This window comes from Papio anubis, chromosome 4 (assembly GCF_008728515.1).
Source record: "Papio anubis isolate 15944 chromosome 4, Panubis1.0, whole genome shotgun sequence".
NCBI lineage: Eukaryota > Metazoa > Chordata > Mammalia > Primates > Cercopithecidae > Papio > Papio anubis.
The window spans coordinates 97,946,077-97,964,361 of NC_044979.1; the positions used below are offsets into that span (position 1 = coordinate 97,946,077).

The following is an 18,285-nucleotide window of genomic DNA, read 5'->3' on the forward strand; positions in this document are numbered from 1 at the left end:
AACTGTCATTCTAATGGGAAGTTAGAGTTGGGTCCTGAGGGAAATAAAAAGGAGAGATTTTCTAATTCTAAGTTCTCAAACCACTGAATAGCTTCGCTGCTCCTCCTCAACTGGTTTGGAGTTTGATTTGAGACCAGCACTAAATACAAATGGCTCCTTTTTCAAATCAATCTTGATCTAGAGACATACAGGTCGACCTTGGGAAAGCAAGGTCAGTGCTTTGTGCCAACAGGGTTGTGACATCTGTAAGGAGATGATCACAATCTTTAGCAAACCTCCATTTGTCAGCTCAAGTCTATTAACTGTTTCTTTCCTTGCTTTGTTTTGCTCTGTAAGGAGAATACTCCTTTTCATCTCAGGACAAACCAACGATATGTCATCCACAGATGTCCTAATGGGATAATCCATGTGTCACAGACGATAAGGAAAGTACTTTCCAGTTAGCTAAATAAGGATTAATGAATAGATATTCAGCAAACCTTTTGGGGAGACACAGACAACCTCTGCAATGGGCAGTGTCATCAAAGTCCAAGAAGCCTGCCTAGTACACATTTGTAAATGGCCATTGCAAACTACTTCAGAGGCATAACTTTCAAGTTTGTGCATTCAAGAGAAATGTTTTCTATGTCTATATTTTTCTAAAGAGTGAAGGTTTAGAAGAACAAGCTTCAACTGTTAATTATATGATGGTCCCAATCTTTCGGGGTGGGTTTGAGAATTAGAAGCGTGTAAAGGGTATGTGGTTCAAGTGGGCGGAACTTTTTCTACCTCAGGCGACTGTCACACGAGAACTGTCAAGGATGGAAGGTGGGGAGACACACATGTCAAAGATGGAAGGTGGAGAGAAAGTGGTGGTACTATCTGTGGCATGTGCTCTGTTCAGCGGAGCTCACTTCAGAAAGTGCAGCTGGAACACTTCTGAGGTGCTAAAGCAAATTGTTATAATGTCACTGCCCATGGTGCTGTGGAGGCTTTATAGCCACAGAGCGCCCATAGTCTCTGGAAGTCATTCTGCATTCTTACATAAACTCTTTCCCCCCCAGCAAACTCCATTCTCCACAGAAAAAGGCCTTTCAATAATGAACAGCCGTCTGTTCCACAGAGCACAGGAAAAACATGATAAACCAAGTCACACAGCCTTGGCTGTAAACATATTCTTACACGAGATTTCTACAACTCCATATAAACAAAAAAACAAGCTATTAACCACTTGCAGAACAAAAAAAAAAAAAAAATGCATTGGGTTTCCTGCAATTAAGCCGCAATGTTTTACAGTGCAATTTTATTTATAACTGAAAAAGAGTAAATAAGTAAATATATAAAACGTCGAACAGACCCCTCCTGCCAAAGGCTTTTTCTGCAAATTAACTTTGCAGTAATAAAACCTGTGCCAGCTGGAATCTTTTCCCCTGTGCTCTGTGGCAAGGGCAGCCCACGCGGGTATATGGCTGAGAAAAAACACAGTAGGGCATTTTCTACCTTCAGCCAGGGGATGTTAACTGAACTTTGGCAAGTGTTTAAAGATTTCTCTCTCCATGTTCAAGAAAGAATTAAAAACAGTTGAACTGGGGAAAATGAACATCTGTTACTTACTTACACTCACAACCACAATGAAAAACATTCACAATTAAAGCAATTTTGCTTCCCTGCTAGTTACAGCTGTAATCTTGGGTTAAAAATATAAATGTGGAGCCTCCTTATTGTCTTTGGAGCTTTCTTCTTCGGGCTGCTTGTAAAAAAGGTAGTTTACTTGGGGTTGATTTTTTTTTTTTCCCGTTGGAATAACAATATCAGGAAACAGGTCTGCATAAAAAGATAGGGGATGACAACAAAAAGTACCTACGCAATGGAGCCTTGTTTTATGAAGCTATGAACCAGTAGTCAATAAGTGTTTTATATTTGGGAGTTAAATACACTTTACAGCTGTGTAAAAAACCAGAGCCATTTTGGGCCAAACATAAACATTCCAGCGTCTACAAGGTTTACTTATATTAAGCAACAGGGCAGGTTTCTATCAACTGGGAGGGATTTGTGTGTTATGCATGACAGCGCTGAAAAGCCTTCCACATCAAGTCATTTCCCTTCCAACATGCAGAAATTTCATCAAGAAAATCAAATCTATTTCCGACAAGGTCTTCATACTTCCACCCCAAGCTAATGAAATAACCTCCTAACTGATATGCCAGGCTCTAGTCTCTTGGCCCTCCAATCCATTGTCTTTCTGGCTGCCACATTCAACCTTCCTCCAAATAGCTGCAATCCATAATACCGCTCTTCTCTGACTGCATTGGTTACTTTGCTTATTAAAAATGGCTCCACTGCCAACTCAAACACAGATTCCTTAGCGTGGGATTTAAGGTCCTTATATCTATGCATATGCTTCATGAACCCAACACACCAGTTCACTGGTGTGGAATGGGTCCCCAGCCATCCCCTGGCTGTCTGTCTAGGTTTTTCTGGCTTGAAATACACAACACTCAGCCCACCCTCTACCCTTTCCTGCACTCATTCTTGAAAACCTCTCAAATGCTACTTTCCTCAGGTTATTGTTAGCTGAATTGTTCCCAGTAGATGTGACTACTAACCCTTTTAACCATGATAACGGTTCACTGAAGGCACTGAGGTTCAGAGTCTCCTAGGAGCTTTATTTACACCCTTGTTTTCCTCTGTGACTTCACTGCCATCTCTCTGAGGGTGGCTCATCTTTGCATCCCCTCCAGCACTCAGTGCTGGGTCTTCAAGGTACAGTCATTAGAGCCAGTCGCTTGTCTCTCTTCTAGAGAGCTGGTGGAACATTTCCTGACTCCACTCTGATATGCTGCTGAGAAGGCAGACTGAGACACTCTGATGCGATTATTATATGGACTAAAAACCATCAGACTTCCACCAATATCACATATAATTCAGTCAAACAGATTTGCTAGGCGTGGGTTCTAATTGGAATGGCCATCATAATTAGTCTTTCTCCTTGGTCAGGCCAAGAAGGAATTAATTTGTAACTCATTAACATTGATTTGGAGCAATCTTAAACCATGGTAGGAATGAGTTCATCTCCAACTGGGCACAGGGCCTTGCTGCTGAAGGTCCAAGGTCACTGCCCACAAAGGCTGGTTCAGCCTTGGAATGTCCATGGGCTCCTGCCAGCCCTGGCCCTGATCCACACCACAGAACCCATGTGGCTAAAGAAGCTGAGGCTGGGAAAATCCCCAGGGAGGGGGCAGAAGACTGTTACGTCTTTAGCAGAACATGAGGCTTTTTCCGAGGTTCTGGAAAATAAGTCTGGACAGTTTTCTTTCAAAGTGGTATGGTTCAGCACACCTCTGCCCTCCTTTGCCATCCCCTCAGGAACAAAAGCCAGAAGTGCAGAGGGAGCTGTCATGTTATTCCTGGCCCGATGAGAGCAGGAAGTGCCATAAATCTCTCAAGACAGCCTAGGCTCATGGGATTTCCAGAACCAATCTGTCGATTTATGAGAATCAGATCATTCAGACAGATATCCGAGCTTAGATCCTTATGAAAAAACATTAACATACAGGGCATTCCTGTCACTTAGGAAAACATTATTCTTTCAAAGTTCCTCCTATGGAACACATCCAACATCTAGGGGAAAATAGCAAAGAAGCATGGCCTGAATCAGGCCAACCGCTGAACCTTTAATCTCGGAATGACTGACTTATCTGGGGAAATCGCTAGCAGCCCTGCTGGACAATGATCAATGAGGGCTGGTGTGGCGTGGCACTGCCTTGGCCCCTGAGCAGGAAGGCTGGTCAACAGCCTTTGGGATCATCAAACCTGGCCCCAGCAAACAGGAAACAGAGCAGTTTTGCAAGTGTTCGGCTTGCAAACGCTACCTACAGATGATGTTGGACCGGCAGTGCTGGAGCGCTGGAGCTGCAGAAAGGACCTAAGGCCCAGGCTCCTCTGTCCCCTGGAATTCGACTTGCTAGATCTGGGGTGGGTTCCAGAGAGCCATATTTTGAGGGTCACTGGGAAAAGCTTGGGAACTACCGAAATACCATATATTGTGACAGAAGGGGTCAGTGATTTAAGACCATGTCTTGATTCTAAAAGAGAGTCCTTGACCGTAGGCTGCCCCTGAAAACCTGCTTGTCTCCCATCTTCGCAAGAAATGGCCCGGCCTTTACTTGGTTGCCTGGGAGTCTTTCTCTCTCGCTTTCCCTTCCAGCCTCATCCAACTCCCATCGGCTCTACCTCCAAAACATTTCGAGTTCATCCGTACCTCCCCACTCTGTGATCCTCGTCCCAGACTCGCATCGCTTTCCTCTTTCCTCTTTCCTCTGCACAGCTGGAATAGAGTCCCCTTTTAGCCAGTTTTACAGCCCCAATCCCAACAGTCATTGGTCAGTCAGAATAACCTTTTAAAAATGTGAAGCAAACCATGACATTCCCCTGTTTAAAACCCTCCCTTGACTGCCCCTCACATGTAGCAAAAAGTGCTAACTCCTGTCATCTGGGCATGTTTCCTCCACCCCACCCACCAGAACCAGCCAGCCTCACACTCCTGTTTTTTCTCTTCATCTTTAAACATGAGCTCTGAGCTCATCCTTAAAGCTCAGACTGGGAATCACCGCTTCCAAGAAGTCTCCTGACTCTTCATCCAAGTCTGGGCTAGGTAGGTGCCTGCCCTGTGTGGGCTCTGAGCTCGTCCCTATCAGAGAATTGTCCACCCCATGTGAATCTTACCATCCGTCTCCCCTCTGTGTCTCTGTGATACTGGGGTTATGTCTTTTATCTCTGTACATTCATTAGGTACACAGTAGGCACTCAGATGTTTGTTCAGTATATTAACAAGAAGACCGATCCTAGTTATACCTGGAAAACTAGTAATTATCCTAGGAGCTAAAATGAATGTTATGGAAGGACACACAAAAGGAATCACATTTCCTATATTTCCATTCATTCCTAAGTCCTCAGAGGCAGCAGAGGAGAGCACTCAAGAGTCTGCTTTGCAGCAAGGCAGCCCTGGGTTAAGATCCAGGCACTAAAACTTCCTAGCAGTGTGGCCTGGGGCATGTTACCTAATGTCTCTTACCTTCTGGTCTACATTTACATAGAAAATGGGAATGTGAATTACATAGAAAATGGGTATGGTTAGCCAAGTGCCCAGTACATCCTGGGTGTCCCCACATGGTAACTCACAGTGTTGTTCTTACTCCTTTAGGGGGCTAACCCTCTAATGCCTCTGGCCAAGGTGGGGTGGAAGGGACAGAGGGTCTCTCTTCAACCTGCTTCCAGAACTGTTTTATCTAATAAAGCATAACTCCTGATTTGTTTTCCTTTATAAGTAATCTTGATTTTTAGTATTTCTGAAAAGTCAGCTCTACTGGACTCTAGAACAGCTTTGGTCATCTGTTTCCACCTTGACTCTTGGGAGGACATCTGATGGGACCTCGAGGGGCACACTCTCCCTTTCTGCCCTTCTCCCTCCACAGCGCATGTTTCCATTTTCCAGTCCCATTAACGCCACCGTCACCACAACTGCTAGGATTTTGCTAAGTACTTAAAGCAGAAAGAGGCCTGGATTAGAATTCTGAATCCTTTTAATCTCTCTACAGGTAAGTTCTGCCAGCCTAGTTTCTTAAAATGTCAAGTATTAAGCTGCTTTTATCTCCCTAATTAATAATTAGCTTTGGCAAGCAAGAAAGTAAAAGGCATGGCTGGATCTTTCTCAAAAATAAGATCCCGGATAGCAGACTAGGTATAAAACGCAAGGAGATGGAAAGATCATTTGGATTCAAATAAAGCAGAAATCATGAGCCAAGTGTCCTTCCTCAGAGGATGGAACTGAGCGGGTGAGTTTCCATTACTCTCTCTGGAGAGGTCTGTGCACTGGTGGGAAGGGGGGTTTCCACAATGAGCGCTCTATACTTGAATGCCCTTAAAGACTAGAGGCAGTCTTTTCTATTGCTGCTTTGTAGCTTGGAAATCCCAGCTAGTGATGACTTTATGGGTTTGTATGGTCTAGACAAGAGGGTTACTCTTTGGTGAAATTGCTCCTTAGGGAGGTTACTGTGAAAAATTCCCATACAACTAATTAGCATTCAGAAGGGCAGGCTACTGAGAGGGCGCTAGACTTTGGCAGAGGCCGCTGCTGGAAAGCCAGCATCCCAGGCTTTATTACCGACCACGTTTATTTTCTTCCCTGTCAAAACAAGGACAGGAAAGGGGAACAAGAGAGCTAGCGAGAAAACACAACTCAACGTAATAGTGGAGAACAAAAAATGAAGCCTGCCCGTGGCTCTGAATGAGAGGTCACGCCTTCTCTGAGAAATACGGAAATACCAAACTTTTTTTTGTTGTATATTTTCTACATAAAACGTTTTCAGCTTTCTCAGTAGCTTCAGATCTTTGGAAGCAAACATGGAAAGGTATAACAGTCTGAACTGGGTATGGGGTAAAATGCTCCTCCAAATGTCAGCAAGTCATAGTTTTAAAACCCAGAGGAACTCACAACTATTTTCACCTCAGGTTTTACAGGGCCAATAGAGGTAGGTGGTTGTACGTGTTCCTTCAATACGGGGAAGAAATAACTTTCACCTACCCTAGGACTGAGCCAAGAGAAAACACCTGTCTAGAAAGCCTTGGGTTCTGGTCAGCTGACAAGCGGCCTCTGTGCAGGGATGTCAGCCTGTGCTCCCGAGTCTCATATCCAAATGCAAAACCCATTTGGGCAAGTCAGCATCTTCTCCAAGAAGCCCTTGGAGACTGGCCCTGCATGGCGGCTTTCCTTGCCATACGTGCTCTCAGATGATCTCACACTCACACAGATGTGGTTTTCTCACGTCTATGTTATTTGTAGGGACGCAGTTTCTTCTCCTTCCTGTTGAGTTCATCAGGGTGTGGCATCTTCTCCACCTGCACTTCACCCTGATGGACCTATGATGGTCTTGCAAGCTAAGTGCTTCACACTTACAATGCAATAACTGAGTATGCAAAGGGGGACCATCTACAAAAGCAGCCATATTTTAAAAAAGCATTTTTCTTCCTCTCTGTGGTTATGCTCCAGACAGGGACTGTGTACGCATTCTGGCGATGCCGAGTCTGCGAGTGTTCCAGGGTCTGCAAGCCCGAGGGAATTATATAGCTATGGCTTGATGGGGTCTCAGGAGTGAACTACGAACATGATGCAGTGTGATTATGGAAACACACTTGCTGTTTTGTAGTGGCTAGAATGTGACTGAAAGGAATAAGCACTAGAGTGGGAATCAGGAAGATTGGACTGTGGTACTGTTTTACGCAATTTAACTATACATCCTTGACCCTACACTTACGAAGAGATGAGCCTAGATCACTTGTAGGCTTTCAAATTTTTTGACCATGATCCATTGAAAAATATATTTTACATTACAACTCAGAAAACCACACACATACACACACACTCACACCGTTTCCCCAGCTAATATTTATCCTTATGGAGTATGAAACACTATTTTCTGTTTTTTTCTTGTCTTTTAAAAATACTGGTTATAACTTACCAATTAATTTCATGATCCATCAATGAGATATGACTCCAGTTTGAAAAAAGTAGCCAAGATGATCTCTGCATAAATTTCTGGTTCCCAAATTCCATATATGTAAAGATCTGATGCTATTTTATGCCACAGTGTTTTTCCTTGTTTTCTTTAATTGGGAGGAGTTCGGAGCAGTAATGCACTTTGTAAATTTAGGAGTGTTAAGGAATGACAACTTCCATAACGAAGCCATTGCCTCACCTGCCATTCTCCCAAGAATTCTCATCTAACTGGTGGAATAGGGAATGGATTCACTCTCTGGTCTCTTTGACCATCATTTTATTTATTTATTTATTTATTCAGTTAATACAATTATTTTTAAAATTCTTGCTCATTTCAGTTTTTTTTTTTTAATTATACTTTAAGTTCTAGGGTACATGTGCACAACGTGCAGGTTTGTTACATATGTATACATGTGCCATGTTGGTGTGCTGCACCCATTAACTCGTCATTTACATTAGGTATATCTCCTAATGCTATCCCTCTCCCCTCCCCCCACCCCACAATAGGCCCCAGTGTGTGATGTTCCCCTTCCTGTGTCCAACTGTTCTCATTGTTCAATTCCCACCTATGAGTGAGAACATGCGGTGTTTGGTTTTCTGTTCTTGTGACAGTTTGCTGAGAATGATGGTTTCCAGCTGCATCCATGTCCCTACAAAGGACATGAACTCATCGTTTTTTATGGCTGCATAGTATTCCATGGTGTATATGTGCCACGTTTTCTTAAACCAGTCTGTCACTGATGGACATTTGGGTTGGTTCCAAGTCTTTGCTATTGTGAATAGTGCCGCAATAAACATACGTGTGCATGTGTTTTTATAGCAGCATGATTTATAATCCTCTGGGTATATACACAGTAATGGGATGGCAGGGTCAAATGGTATTTGTAGTTCTAGATCCTTGATTGCCACACTGTCTTTCACAATGGCTGAACTAGTTTACAGTCCCATCAACAGTGTAAAAGTGTTCCTATTTCTCCACATCATCTCCAGCACCTGTTGTTTCCTGACTTCTTAATGATCGCCATTCTAACTGGTGTGAGATGGTATCTCATTGTGGTTTTGATTTGCATTTCTCTGATGGCGAGTGATGATGAGCATTTTTTCATGTGTCTGTTGGTTGCATAAATGTCTTCTTTTGAGGAGTATCTGTTGATATTCTTTGCCCACTTTTTGATGGGGTTGTTTTTTTCTTGTAAATGTTTGAGTTCTTTGTAGGTTCTGGTATTAGCCCTTTGTCAGATGAGTAGATTGCAAAAATTTTCTCCCATTCTGTAGGTTGCCTGTTCACTCTGATACTAGTTTCTTTTGCTGTGCAGAAGCTCTTTAGTTTAATTAGATTCCATTTGTCAATTTTGGCTTTTGTTGCCATTATTTTTGGTGTTTTAGACATGAGGTCCTTGCCCATGCCTATGTCCTGAATGGTATTGCCTAGGTTTTCTTCTAGGGTTTTTATGGTTTTAGGTCTAACATTTAAGTCTCTAATCCATCTTGAATTAATTTTTGTATAAGGTGTAAGGAAGGGATCCAATTTCAGCTTTCTACATATGGCTAACCAGTTTTCCCAGCACCATTTATTAAGTAGTGAATCCTTTCCCCATTGCTTGTTTTTGTCAGGTTTGTCAAAGATCAGATGGTTGTAGATGTGTGGTATTGTTTCTGAGGGCTCTGTTCTGTTCCATTGGTCTACATCTCTGTTTTGGTACAAGTACCATGCTGTTTTGGTTACTGTAGCCTTGTAGTATAGTTTGAAATCAGGTAGCATGATGCCTCCAGCTTTGTTCTTTTGGCTGAGGATTGTCTTGGCAATGCAGGCTCCTTTTTGGTTCCATATGAACTCTAAAGTAGTTTTTTCCAATTCTGTGAAGAAACTCATTGGTAGCTTAATGGGGATGGCATTGAATCTATAAATTACCTTGGGCAGTATGGCCATTTTCACGATATTGATTCTTCCTATCCATGAGCATGGAATGTTCTTCCATTTGTTTGTGTCCTTATTTATTTCATTGAGCATTGGTTTTCAGTTCTCCTTGAAGAGGTCCTTCACATCCCTTGTAAGATGGATTCCTGGGTATTTTATTCTCTTTGAAGCTATTGTGAATGGGAGTTCACTCATGATTTGGCTCTCTGTTTGTCTGTTATTGGTGTAAAGGAATGCTTGTGATTTTTGCACGGTGATTTTGTATCCTGAGACTTTGCTGAAGTTGCTTATCAGCTTAAGGAGATTTTGGGCTGAGACAATGGGGTTTTCTAAATATACAATCATGTCATCTGCAAATAGGGACAATTTAACTTTCTCTTTTCCTAATTGAATACCCTTTATTTCTTTCTCCTGTCTGACTGCCCTAGCCAGAACTTCCAACACTATGTTGAATAGGAGTGGTGAGAGAAGGCATCCCTGTCTTGTGCCAGTTTTCAAAGGGAATGCTTCCAGATTTTGCCCGTTCAGTATGATATTGACTGTGGGTTTGTCATAAATAGCTCTTATTATTTTGAGATATGTTCCATTAATACCGAATTTATTGAGCGTTTTTAGCATGAAGGGCTGTTGAATTTTGTCAAAGCCTTTTCTGCATCTGTTGAGATAATCATGTGGTTTTTGTCTTTGGTTCTGTTTATATGCTGGATTACGTTTATTGATTTGCGTATGTTGTACCAGCCTTGCATCCCGGGGATGAAGCCCACTTGATCATGGTGGATAAGCGTTTTGATTTGACCATCATTTTAAAAGAGAGCAGTAGGTGGAAACAGCCCCCTTCCATCCATGTCACTAGGATCCCTGTTCTTACCGGGCAGCAACTACTAAAATGGTTTGCAGCTTCCCCATTCTTAAGACATACATTATTATTATTTTTACCAATCTGTTTCCCATTCTTTTGAATATTCTGAGGACATTTGTACTGAACACAAAAGATGAACAGGAAGATAAACAACATGTTATAGCAGTGCTGCTACTCTGTCAATGCATAAATGGAGGCCAGAGATCTTAACACAGAGCTCTCAGGAGTCTCTGAAATCTGCAATTCTTTTATTTCCAAAACATACACGGTAAGACACTCATTTGAGTTGTTTTCTGCATAACCATGATATTTTCACACTGACCTTGAGGGTAAGGCCAGTCTTTGAGAATGTCATTGTCCTATGTGTATGTTCCATTTCTTCATACCGAGCATCACCTCTTTTCTGAGAGTCAAGGGACCACACTACCTGTTGTTTGACATTTAGCTAGCTTCAAGGGCATGGTTCATGGCGCCAGGATGAAGCTAAGTTAACTGGCCCATATGAGAATTAAACCCATGACCTCAGACTTATTAATACCATGCTCCTATCACCCGAGCTCCAGTTTGCGAGTATCATGCACAGAGAGGGAAATGACTTCTTATAAGACAACAATGAACAGGTATGCAGAACTGATTCGATTTAGTATCTTCTCTAAGGTACTAAATGAGTTAGTATCATTTAGTATCTAACTTCATCATCGTGTATTTTAGGGAGACTTTCAACACAATAATGGTCTAGAACTTGGTGGAATATTAGAAAGTAACCATTTAAAAGGGTGGGGCCTGCTCAAGATATAGGGTCATGATCATGCTTCAAAAACACCATCCTACATTTAGTATCTTAGAAAAGATACTAAAAGTACATTCATTTAGTATCTTAGAAAATATACTTCAATGAGAGGAACCAACGATAACTATTAATTTGGCGTCTAAGTAACAATATGGTTTATTAGGTTAATAAATTCAGAACACTTTATAGACAAGAACCTGCGAACACTCCGAAGGAGCCACAAATTGCCATCTTCTGGAAGATAACAAAAGAGGTAAAATGTATGAGAAAACATCCATTCACTTTTCAGTCCTGCCATCTTTCCAAAATAGACTATTATATAATAGAAAACAAAAGGTAAATAGAAATTCTAGGAGGCTGTTAGATGCTATTTTTAAGAGGCACAGCTACCACGAAGATGGAGCTACTTTCAAGTTTATATATAGCATAATTCATTTTCCAGTTTACCCTCCTTGCTTGACAGAATTAAAATGACAATGTTCATCAGTGTGCCACATTTATAGCTTTAGCTAAAGGTCTCCCACATGGCAAAGGACAAGCTTTCTAGTCCTGGCAAAACTTCCACTTTTGATGATGCCAAGAAACACATATTTGTTGGAAAGCAAAAAAGGGAAGGAAAAAAATCCTTTTTGGAATATTTATTACTTATTCATTTTAGAAAACAGAGCCCTATAGATTACTTACAAATGTGTTAACTAGCCGGGCACAGTGGTTCATGCCTGTAATCCCAGCACTTTGGGAGGCTGAGGTGGGCGGATCACTAGGTCAGGAGTTTGAGACCTGTCTGGCCAACATGGTGAAACCCTGTCTCTACTAAAAGTACAAAAATTAGCTGGGCGTGGTGGCGGATGCCTGTAATCCCAGCTACTCAGGAGGCTGAGGCAGGAGAATTGCTTGAACCCAGGAGGCAGAGGTTGCAGTGAGCTGAGATCATGCCACTGCACTCCTGCTGGGTGACAGAACAAGACTCCATCTCGGGGGGAAGAAAAAAAAAGGTTAACTAGATTCTACTAAACTTTGTTTTGTTTTGTTTTGAGACAGGGTCTTGCTCTGTTGCCCAGGCTGGAGTGCAGTGGCGCAAGCTAGGCTCACTGCAGCCTCAATCTCCCAGGCTCAGGCGATCCTCCTGCCTCAGCTCCTGAGTAGCTGGGACCATAGGCACATGCCTCTGCACCTGGCTAATTAAAAAAAAGCTATTTGCAGAGACAGGGTCTCCCTGTGTTACCATGGCTGGTCCCGAACTCCTGGGCTCAAGCGCCTCAGGCCTCACCTGTTTTGGCCTCCCAAAGTGCTGGGATTATAGGCATGAGCCACTGTGCCTGGCCTGAACTTTTAATTTACTATTTAGTTGGCAAGTACCGTGTATTAGTAACCAAAGGTGTATTTATGTTTCTGTAATGCGTATTTATTATACAGTTATTCCAGAAATGGTTTCATTTTTCTTTGATTTAAAGAAAAAGCCAATTTTTATATTTGCAGTTACTTCATAATTTTAATTTTATGGTTTTACTTTCCAAAAGGGGCCTATTCATCTCCCGGCTGCGGGGGGAACCGTTCCAGGTTAAGGTGCATGGCCCACAGGTGGTGGCAGTACCCCATCTAGCCCTTCAGAACCAACTCCAGTCAAGATCCCCTTGGTAGCTCACTCACAACTAAGTTGTGACATTTTAATTGCATGCTTTTAAATATTAACCATTTGTCAAGTTTTGTTAGTCTTAATAATTTTCCTATACATACAACATAGTATATTTTGAATTATATATACTGGTATTACAGAAACCAAGTGACTTTAATTAAACACTTTTTTCAAAGAATGCTTCCTTTTAATGGCAGTGAAATGCTGTTCATAGCATCTAAGTGCTCTGCCAAAACTAACTTCATCATGGTGAATTTCAGGGAGACTTTCAACACAATAATGGTCCAGAACTTGGTGGAATATTAGAAAGTAACCATTTAAAAGGGTGGGGGCCTGCTCAAGATATGGGAGTCACGTTCACGTCTCAAAAACACCATCCTACGTTGACGGCCCAGCATCAGTCCCCGTAACTGTTAGCACCCTGTTAGTACAGCCTGGATAACCCCAGACAGTTCTGTCTAGAGGAGGATAGCTGAGGATGCACCACCAGAAACGCATATCGAGGGCCTTTCCTGCCCCTGAATTTAAGACTCTAGGCAGCCATTTTCAAGTCAAACATTCTGAGGAGACTTTTTACTATACAGTGACACAGCTTATCTTAGAGAGCTCACACGAAAACAGATCACACGAAAAGCACCACTTTATTTGCCAGAAAGAAGTCTGCTTGACTTTTATTTTTTATTTAAAAATTTTGATAGTTTTGAAATAGGAATCTATTTGAAAAATAAAAATGCGGCCGGGCGCGGTGGCTCAAGCCTGTAATCCCAGCACTTTGGGAGGCCGAGACAGGCGGATCACCAGGTCAGGAGATCGAGACCATCCTGGCTAACACGGTGAAACCCCGTCTCTACTAAAAAACACAAAAAACTAGCCGGGCGAGGTGGCGGGTGCCTGTAGTCCCAGCTACTCGGCAGGAGAATGGCATAAACCTGGGAGGCGGAGCTTGCAGTGAGCTGAGATCCAGCCACTGCACTCCAGCCTGGGCGACAGAGCCAGACTCCGTCTCAGAAAAAAAAAAAAAAAAAAAAAAAAAAGAAAAATAAAAATGCATCCAGTCTCAGGCTGCAAGGAAACATCTTAGCTGGTAGACAATGTCAGGGACCAACTACTCCATTCAAAATTATTCAGGTTCCCTGAGAATGATTTGTCCTGGGGCCTAAACCTATTTAGAATACACTAGCTGCCTTAAAATGAAACTGAAGAATTGGGGTACTGAGATAGAAAACACAGTCCATCATGAGATCAGTAGATGTCAAATTCATATACAGTTGTCCCCCAACCAGCTTTAGTTTCTTATGGTTGATTTTGCCTATGTGTTCTATACCAAACGGAGCCTAATTGACTTGGTTTTTTAAAAAAAAATACTTATTTAGACTAGTGGAATATGAAATAAATCTTTGATCTGATAAGACCAACCCAACTTGTTACTGCTAAAGATGAATTAACACCAGTCCAATTTTCCAAGGAGGAACTGTGTAATTTTGGTTGCAAGGTGCCAGACATGCACAATCCCTTTGTCCATGGTCCCAGAAAGGTTCCAGGAACCTCAGTTTCTCCCTGCCTGTCAAACACCGCTTGTTCTGAGTGCATTTCCAACATCTGATGCAAGTCCTGGGACAGGAGCAGTGAGATTCTGCCCCTCGTCTTTTTAGCAGAAACAAATTAGCTCAAAGCATTCTCAGTTTTCTGCAGGTTCTTTAACGCTGTGCAGCTGGGTGTGCCTGGGGATCATTTTATTGTTAAAACTTGAGCCACATGGAAAAGACATTAAAACAAGTTTGCTGCCGTGATACTCAGAAAGATGAAAGGGCTTCTCTGATTTTAATATGCCGTGTTGTAGACTGGTGGTGGCAGGGGCGGGGGCGTGGAGAAAAGGTGTCTTTGGAAATATATGAGTTTGTCTGGGCTGTGAATTCTTCAGGTGCTAAATCTACATCACCTTCATAAGGGAGGCGTATGGCAGTCTCGGGCGTCTGTTTGTTTATTCATGTTTTCAGTAGAATCCACACCACTTTCCAGGCTTACAATATGTTGCTCTCTTTAGCACTCATATTTCAGTTCTGGTTTGTGCTTCCAAAGGAAAATTACTGAGAAGTGTGCACTGATGGATGTTGGCATATGAGCGAGCTCTGGACGTTGGCTTAAAAAGATGGCATTCTTTCTTGGGGAGACAGGATGTGAGCTGCACAGTCTTAATATGTGCTCTTTAAAACAACTTTACCTTGTGATCTTTTTTGGTATTTTTTTGGACGATGCAGAGACCCCTGCTGGGACAAAGAAAAAGCAGCTAGGACCTAGGGCCAATGCCTCACCACTAACCGTGTTGCTAGCACGAAGGGAAATATGACCGTAAAGACCTTTGAGATTTCTTGTGGGAATTCTTAACAATGGACATACTATTTTTATTGAGTTTGATTAAACACCACAGTTAACAGTAGAGATGAAATTCAGGTTTTTAACTAAATGTAAATGGTCAAGTGTGGTATAGGATCATTCTGCATGAACAGTATAAAAAATAACACAGAAACACTGAATTATTGGCTTTCTGTTAGCACAGACATTAAATCTGAGGATTTAAGTGCCTGCCCATCAGAGAAACTGGATTACTTAGAGTTTCTGAGGATGTGCTCAACATGGACTGAACCTGGGTGGCTTTAATTTTCTTTCTTGTAATATTCTCAACGTAAGGAAGCACCCTTTATCTCATGGGAAACAAAATATTTTGGGTATTGGAAGACGTAGGTGCTGTAAGTTCTATCAGAAACACTTTCAGTCATTAACCAATTCTCAACCGTGTCACTGGACTGAGAGTTTGGCAAGAGTGCTTCTTTATCTTGTCTTCCCTGCTCCTTCTCTCTACTTAATATGTCCCGTAACTGTTTTATTTGTTCATGTTACTGCTTCCTTAGTGTTCCTATGCTAAGGATAAAGAATTCCGCCTACTGTCTTTCTTCAATGAAGAGGAAATTCCAGAGATTTTCAAACTCAGACTACTGCATGTATTTACTTCATTGTTCCTAAATGAATTGTTTGTAACAGAGGAAATGCTATTTGCTAGTTCAAAGAGTGACTGGAAGTTGTGGACTCCTGTTCTTTATTCCTGCCTGAGCCACCACTCTTTTGTTTCAATTGAGGTAAGATTTACACACAGTGAAACGCACAAATCTTAAGTGTATACTTGTTTTTTTCTGAGACGGGGTCAGTGAAATGCACAAATCTTAAGTGTATACTTGTTTTTTCTGAGACAGGGTCTCACTCTGTCACCCAAGCTAGAGTGCAGTGGCACAATCACAGCTCACTGTAGCTGTGACCTCCTGGGCTCAAGCCATCCTCCCTGCCTCATCCCCAAGTAGCTGGGACTACAGGCATGTGCCACCACGCCCAGCTAATTTTTTGATTTTCGTAGAGACAAGGTCTCACTATGATGACCAGGCTGGCCTCAAACTCCTGGGCTCGATTAATCCTCCCACCTCAGCCTCCCATGCTGGGATAACAGATGTAGGCCACTGCATCGGGTAGGCATATAATTGGATGAGTTTGATAAATGTATACATTTGTGAAACCAACATCCCAATCAAGACACAGAATATATCCATCATTCAAGAAAGTTCCCTTGTCCACGCCTTCCTCCTCACATTCTCACATTAACTACGGTTCTGATTTCTGTCGCCACAGGTTGGTTTGCCTGTACTTGAATTTCATGAGTACCCTTTGTGTCAGGCTTGTCTTGCTCAGCATAATGTTTTTCAGATTCATCCATTTTTTTGTGTGTGTATCAGTACTTTCTTTTTATTGCTAAATTATACTGCACTATCTGGATATATCAGTTTATCTACCCATTTATCTGTGGATGAACTACTCATCAGTTTGGGGCTACTGTGAATAACTGCTATGTACATCCTTGTACCTGTCTTTTGTGGATACATGTTTTCATTCCTCTTTGGTAAATACCTAGAGTGGAAGTGCTGGGTCAACATCACTCAGCTCTGTGGCTCTGAGGAACCTACATCACACTTCTGTCCATTTCACTCTCTGCTGGGCAGAGGGATAATGAGATCTGCTGCCCTCTCCCCTCAGAGCAGGTTTGAGGACATTCTCCGCTCTGCACAGGAAGGAGGGAAGGGAGTTTCAGAGACACTGTAGTCAAAACTCCCCCAGTTCTAAAGACTTTGAGATACCCTTTACATGGCCCTCTGACCTTGATTTAAATCTTACCAGTGGGATGTTCAATTCTACACACCTTAAAGGGAATCTGAAATGTAAAAGGACCCTAAATTGGGTGGCACAAAGGGGTGTCCCCCCAGTCCCAACTGTGACAATGGTCGGGGCTATGTGGGCACATCCTTCAACAAGAGAGGGGACAGAGCTCCTTCACCAGTGTGTTCACCTGCTGGAAACATCCAGTGCTCTGTTTCTTAGTACTCTGAGCCTCCACAGTTAAAAGGGTTATTGCTACCTTTACTAAAATAACAAAAAGGACATAAAAGTTGGTCAACTTGCTACATCTTCACTTCTGCCACCCCTGGTTATAAAATGATAATCTTAAATGCTTCTGTGTTAATAACAACAGTGTCATGTCCCCCCATTTCTAAATTGGGTTGTCCTTTCATTATTGAGGTGTAGGAGTTCGTACATATTCTAGATATGAGACATTCATCAGATACATGGCTGCAAATATTTTCACCTATTCTGATTGCCATCTCAATTTCTTGATAGTGTCCTTTAAAGCACACATTTGTTTCATTTTGACGAAGTCCAACTTCTGTTTGTTTTTTTTTCCCTTTGGTCCCATAGACACTTTAGATATAGCGTTTGTATCCATCTCCTTCCTGAAAATGAACCCATCTCCTTCCTGAAAATGTATCCATGTCCAGAGTGGTCATTAGCAAATACCACCTGTAATGCACATTCCTGGAATCAGCCTTCTCTGAGGTTAGTGCAGACTAAAAATAAATATGCACAAGCAGCCCTGGCTAGGGCTGGTGAAATATTGTCTGCCCAAAAGGGCTGGATTCAGCTTACAGCAAAAAATGTTTTGATTTACAGGTGCTACCTAGCTATTTCTAGAAGCCCTAACTAACCTGACTACATAAGCCATTTCCACCAATTCCAGTCAACAGTTCCTGAACACATGGGGCTTACTTACTAATGCAGGGTATTTTGAAAGCAGAGCGGGGATATTCCTATGCTAATTTATTTTCTGAACTGGTGGTTTAAATAGAATCAGTGTTAACACAGCAGTTGTTCCTGGCCCTATCCTTATTTAATTAATCCTCCCAATAAGGTAAACACTGCCTCCATTATACAGATGAGGAAACTGAGGCTTGAAAACGTTTAAGTTCATCTGTCTCTCAAGCAGCAGAACCAAGATTTGGATTGAGACCCCTTTGGTGTACAGGACTCTTAGCACTTTACTTCTGTGCTCCCAGAGTTCGGGAGGGTCTCCCAGAAAAGTCTAGATCTGCATACCACCTTTAGTCAACGCATCCAGGTCTGCTCACTAATTCCCTAACCTGACACATTCCATAATCATGGACTATAAAATTGT

General features: G+C 42.2%; 1 protein-coding gene and 1 long non-coding RNA gene across 6 annotated transcripts in view; one reads left to right on the forward strand and one right to left on the reverse strand.

Moving 5' to 3' along the window:
* JAZF1 (JAZF zinc finger 1) overlaps positions 1-18,285 on the reverse strand; it is a 352,302-nt gene that overhangs the window by 39,026 nt on the left and 294,991 nt on the right. The window lies entirely within an intron of this gene.
* The window catches only part of LOC103882941, a 111,137-nt gene continuing 98,333 nt past the window's right edge, over positions 5,482-18,285 (forward strand). The window contains exon 1 of one of the 4 annotated variants that reach the window (XR_004183452.1): positions 5,482-5,813. This is a non-coding gene — a long non-coding RNA (uncharacterized LOC103882941). The remainder of the gene's footprint in view (positions 5,814-18,285) is intronic. The other 3 variants (XR_004183448.1, XR_004183449.1, XR_004183451.1) reach the window with 3 other exon arrangements.